The sequence below is a fragment of the Miniopterus natalensis genome, chromosome 9 (assembly GCF_054644295.1).
Source record: "Miniopterus natalensis isolate mMinNat1 chromosome 9, mMinNat1.hap1, whole genome shotgun sequence".
NCBI classification, from domain to species: domain Eukaryota; kingdom Metazoa; phylum Chordata; class Mammalia; order Chiroptera; family Miniopteridae; genus Miniopterus; species Miniopterus natalensis.
This window is the reverse complement of record NC_142089.1, coordinates 15,916,845-15,922,707: the sequence shown is the minus strand read 5'-3', so window position 1 is coordinate 15,922,707 and position 5,863 is coordinate 15,916,845. Positions and strand designations below refer to the sequence as shown.

General features: G+C 44.6%; 1 non-coding gene across 1 annotated transcript; it reads right to left on the bottom strand.

The window, feature by feature from the left end:
* Positions 1-5,415: 5,415 nt before the first annotated feature.
* On the bottom strand, positions 5,416-5,549 carry LOC148092371 (U11 spliceosomal RNA). The gene has a single exon (XR_015715112.1). It is a non-coding gene; the product is annotated as a U11 spliceosomal RNA (small nuclear RNA).
* Positions 5,550-5,863: the final 314 nt, after the last annotated feature.

Sequence of the window (5,863 nt, the reverse complement as noted above, 5' to 3'; positions counted from 1 at the left end):
ACTAACAGATGGGGGGTGAGTCAGAAAAGGAGGCAAAGAGAGAAAAAAGTGGGTGCAAGGAAAAAAGTCCGAGATGAATCTAGACACAGTCAAGTGAATCACCTCCTCGACCCCAGCCCTACCCTCCACCACTGTCCATCACCAGGACCAAAATAAAAGTCTGACTTTCTGGTTTTGGAGTCAGAGAGGACAAGATGCAGGTCTTGCTGGCTCTGTGACCTTAGATCAGTTTCTGTCTCCACCTCAGTTTCTTTTTTATTTTTATTTATTTCATTTTTTTAATCCTTACCTGAGGTTATTTTTTCCATTGCTTTTCAGAGAGCGTAGAAAGGGGGGAGAGAGAGAGAGAAAAACATCAATAGAGAGACACATTGATTGGTTGCCTGCCACACATGCCCCAACCAGGGCTGGGGATTGAGCCTGCAACCGAGATACGTGCCCTTGGCCAGAATCTAACCTGGGACCCTTCAGTCCACAGGCTGGCACTCTAGCCACTGAGCCAAACTGGCTGGGGCTCTGCCTCAGTTTCTTAATCTGTAAAAGGAAAATGGTGATGATACCTCACGGGGTTATGAAGAGTAAATGAGGCCCTAGCCGGTTTGGCTCAGTGGTTAGAGTGTTGACCCACGGACTGAAGGGTCGGTCCAAGGGCACATACCTCAGCTGCAGGCCTAATCCCCCCTCCGGTTGGGGTATGTGTGGGAGGCAACCAATCGATATGTCTCTCTCACATCAATGTTCCTCTCTCTCCCTTCCTCTTCCACTCTCTCTTAAAAAAGAGTTAATGAGGACTTAGAATACACAAAAGGACTTAGAATAATGTCCGGAATGTAGTAAGCACTCAAGAAATGCCAGCTGGTATCACTATTAATATTCTAACCGGCACCACCCACCTGCCTTATAAAACAGTCCAGTCATAGTTGCTTTGACTAGGCTCTTCTTGCTTTTGAATTTGTAGGCCAGAGGCCAGTAAACTATAGCTCCCTGGTTGTTGCCTGAGAATCTAAGAATGGTTTTCACATTTTTAAATGGTTAGCAGAAAAAAAAAATCAAAAGAAGAATACTTTTGCCTTCTGGGTCAGGAGGCTGAGGTGTAGAGACCTTCTACAGCCCTAGAACTAGATTTTCAGCCAAGTCCCAGGTGCTTGTAGAGCGATTTCAGAAAAGAGAATCGAAAGGAGAGTGAAACATGTAGGGTAGGTCCTGAAACTTGGTGACCTGAGGCCCATCACTGTCATAAGCAAAGCCCTGGGGCTGGCCTGGTCTCCCATGGTGTTGGGATGTGAGTAGAGAGGTACTGCTGGCTTGGTAGAAAGCCTTTTCTCATCCTCTGCTCTGCCTGCATCCCCAGAGAAGGCTCCACCTTCTGTACCACCCAGATGCAAGTAGGATCCACAGTAAGGAGGGAAATCACAGAGAACAAGAGGTCCCCACCTTGGGCTTAGACTCAGATGTGGAGAGGGTGCAACTCACTGCTTAACCTTGCTGTGCCACACACCCCCATACCTCAGACTGACTCAGTAAAGTGGGACACCCCTTGTAGCAGTTGCTACCGGCTTTGCTCCCCATCCTCCCATCAAGAAGATAAGTTGTAGCTCAGCTGGCATAGCTCAGCTGTTGAGCATTGACCTTATGATCCAGGACATCTTTGTTCAATTCCCACTCAGGGTACATGCCCGGGTTGTGGGCTCAATCCCCAGTGGGAGGTGTGCAGGAGGCAGCAGATCAATGACTCGCTTATCATTGGTGTTTCTATGTATCTCTCTCCTCCCTTCCTCGCTCTGAAATCAATAAAGATGTATTTAAAAAAAAAAAAAAAGTTGTAGCCCTAACTGGTTTAGCTCAATGGTTAGAGTGTCAGCCTGAGGACTGAAGGGTCCCGGGTTCGATTCTGGGAAAGGACATGTACCTTGGTTGCAGGCTCCACCCCAGCTGGGGTGAGAGCGGGAGGCAACCGATCAGACACATCGATGTCTCTCCCTCTCCCTCTCCCTCTCCCCCTCCCTCCTCCCTCCTCCCTCCTCCCTCCCCCTCTCCCTTACACTCTCTCTGAAAAGCAATGGGAAAAAATATCCTCAGGTGAGGATTTAAAAAAAGAAGATAAGTTGTAAATAAACACTGGACTCCTCATAGCTTCTCTCTCTACACCACCCTTGCTATTCTGGTCTCTACACGTAAGTGTTACTGGTTCAAGGTACATATGCCCAGTGCTTCAAAGGCCAATATTCAAAATGTCAGAATTTTACTGATCGAGAAGGTACCAGCTCAAGAAGATGGGGGGCTTTAGAGTTTTCTCAAATCCATCTTAGGAGAGCCCAAAATTCAGGCTTCTTTTATGTCAAGGGAAGGGAGAATAGGTGGGGCAAGAAGTGTGTGAAGACCTCGAACATCTAGGTGTCAACAGGAATCCAAGGAAGAGCAGGAAATCTTTAAATCTCATTTTTCCCAGTCCATTGTCCCCCTGCTAACCTGCGTCTGGTCTGGAGGCTCCTACAAATCTTTGCCCAAAGCTCAAGCCTCACCTGGCCAAGGATGCTCAGTGGTTGAGCGTGGACCCATGAACCGGGAGGTCACAGATCAATTACTGGTCAGGGTACATGCCCCAGTTTTGAGCTAGATCCCCAGTAGAGGGAGTGCAGGAGGCAGCTGATCAATGTTTCTCTCTCATAGATGTTTCTCTCTCTCTATCCCTCTCTCTTTCCCTCTCTCTAAATTAAAATCAATAAAGAGCCCGGCCGGGTGTGGCTCAGAGGTTGAGCATCGACCTAGGATCCAGGCAATTGGGGTTCGATTCCCAGTCAGGGCACATGCCCAGGTTGCGGGCTAGGCAGCCGATCAATGACTCGCTCATCATTGATGTTTCTATCTCTCTTTCTCTCCCCCTCCTTTCCTCTCTGAAATCAATAAAGATATATTTTTTAAAAATAAATAAATAATAAAATCAATAAGGACATTTTAAAAAAACAAAAAACCCTTCAAGCCTCAAGCAGAATTTCTCTAATAATTATCATATCTATAGCAGGAGCTATTTGTCTGAAGTCCATGGGAGAAATGAAGATTAGAATTAAGATAGAGTCAGAGAGGGCAGCATTTCATTGTTATGTAAGATTTCCCCTAATAAAATAAAATAAAATTTTAAAAAAGTTTTCACACAAAGCTGCTGCTCTCCCCTGACAGGGCCCACCTGGCCTGGCATCTCTGCATCCTACCTCCTCTGCTTCCAGCCACTAGTTGGCGCTGCTGAATCAGGCCCGCTTCCCTGGCCCTATTGAGGTTGGTGGCCCCCTTAACTCCTGGTCCGGAACAGGTACCAGCAGTATCTGTAAGAACAGATTTCCATCAAGACCAACATCCCTGCCCGGCTGGCATAGCTCAGCAGTTGAAAGTCGACCTAGGATCCAGGAGATCAGGGTTCGATTCCCGGTCAGGGCACATGCCCGGGTTGTGGGCTCGATTAATGACTCTCTCATCATTGATGTTTCTATCTCTCTCTCTCTCCCTCTCCTTTCCTCTCTCTGAAATCAATAAAGATATATTAAATAATAAAAAAAAAAGACCAACATCCCTTTCATCCTTCTTAGGAGGCAGGACTGACTGGAATGAAGTAAAACTGGCAGGAATAAAGGTATGGAAACGTGCCTGATCTATAAGGAAATTCTCTTCCAAATCATATTATTATACAGACACTGTTCCTAATGAGAGAAGTGATTTATTTTCACCATCCTTTTTAATTTGTTTACTTACGTGTTTACGATTTAAAATTTTTCTTATTTGGTAGAAATAATTTTGATAATATCAGCTGAATTTAGCCTGTAAAAAGGCGAAATATGCAAATAAAGAGAAATAGATTGTACAAATTCTATATAAAAAAGTAAAATCAATACTATTTCATGACATGTGACAATTATATGAAATTTAAATTTCAGTGTCCATAAATAAAGTTTTATTGGAACACAGCTGTGCTCAATTGTTTATATATCATCTTTTGCTGCTTTGCAACAGTAGAGTGGCTATCTTGCCACAAAACCTAAAATATATACAGTACTATCTGGCTCTTCACAGAAAAAGTTTGCTGATACCTGGGGTAGGTAATTTTTCATTTCTTTTGCTTTATAAAAAACATAGCAATGAACACCCCAGGCCTAAGACTAGGCCTCAGTGGAGTCTTCAGGCTTCCCTGTGTCTTGCCAACCCAATAGTTTCACTCTGGCCATCTTGGCCTTTTTTGGACCCCAGCACATTCTCCACCTTCAAGGTTTTGCCTTTACTTAAACAGCTCTTCCCTCCCACTTTGCCTGGTTGTCTTCTATTTATTCTTTAGGTTTTAGCTTCAAACTCTTTGCCTCAGGAAAGCTTTCCCGGACATCCCACTCCTAGCCCAATTCAATGTTGTCCTCCCTTTGATATTCTTTCCTTCACTAAATTTAAGCCTTATGAAGTCAGGCACTGAGTTCATTGGAGTGCAGTATACATTTACTCTTAGAATGAATGAACCCTTACCACTAAATCTCTTAAACATAATCTTACATAGGAGGATGCATTCTTAGGAGATGGAATATCTGTTGCTGAATTGCTGTCCAGAAAGGTTGTTTGTCTAGCTGGCTAGCGTGGTTCAGTGGTTGAACATGGACCTATGAACCAGGAGGTCACGGTTTGATTCCCAGTCAGGGCACATGCCCAGGTTGTGGGCTCGATCCCCAGTTGGGGACGTGCAGGAGGCAGCGGATCAATGACTCTCATCATTGATGTTTCTCTCTCTCTCCTTTCCTCTCTCTGAAATCAACAAAGGTGTATTTAAAAAACAAAAACGGAAAAGTTCTACCAGCAGTAAGAGAGTGCTACTTAACTGGTGTTTTTAAACTATTGCCTTTTTTTTCTTTTTAATATGTCTTTATTGATTTCAGAAAGAGGAAGGGTGAGGGAGAGAGAATCATCAATGATGACAGTCACTGATCAACCGCCCCATGCACGCCCCTCACTCCGGTTGGAGCCCTAAAAACCTAAAAACCGGCATGTGTCCTGACCCGGAAGGGAACCGGGGTCTTCTGGCTCCTAGGTCAATTGCTCAACCGCCCAGCCAGGCTAGCCGGACTGCCTTTACTTTTTTAAAAAACAAAAGTTACATAAATACCTAGTCAGCTTTGGGGAGGAGATAAGTGTTCTGCTGAGAAATGAGTAAACCTTACCAAACCAGCCTTAGTTGACCCCGTCAAGTTTAGTGGTAAGCATCTAGCAGATGTTGGTACACCCATTCAGCCTGTATGAAACACCCCTTGTTTAACTTGTCTTCCTCGTCTAAACTAGAAAGAAAACTACAGTTTCACACAAAAACGTTAACAAACATTCTCCACTCAAAAAAAAAAAAAAAACTCCGAAAACATAAACCTCCCTCTTCCTGCTTTTGTACTTTAAACCACGGGCGCCAGGACCAACGATCACTAGCTGCCCTAATGCCAAAAAATTATGCTTCCGAAATCTCTTGATGTCGATTCCGCACATAGAACAATCGAGCTGCTCTATGTGTGCCACACACGACAGAAGCCCTTTTTGCCCGACGGGGCCGGGAAGCAGGGTGGCAGTGTTAGCGAATCCCCATTTTGATAAAAGTGAAAAAAAGTGTATACAAGTTCCTGCTCCATGCTCCAGAAATCGAGGAGGAAATTTCAAGACCTTCTGAGTCAAAGGGAATTCTTCACAAGGAGACTATGATTTATCTTTTAATTTTTATTTAGAAGCAAAGGCAAGAACATGAGATGATATGCAAATAAGCGCAGTGTTTGCTGGGAAGATATCTTGGGGCGCAGAAGAAGGGGCGGGGAAAAAGGGTTGCGGGAGGGAACCGAGCTTTCTCCACCGCAGTGGT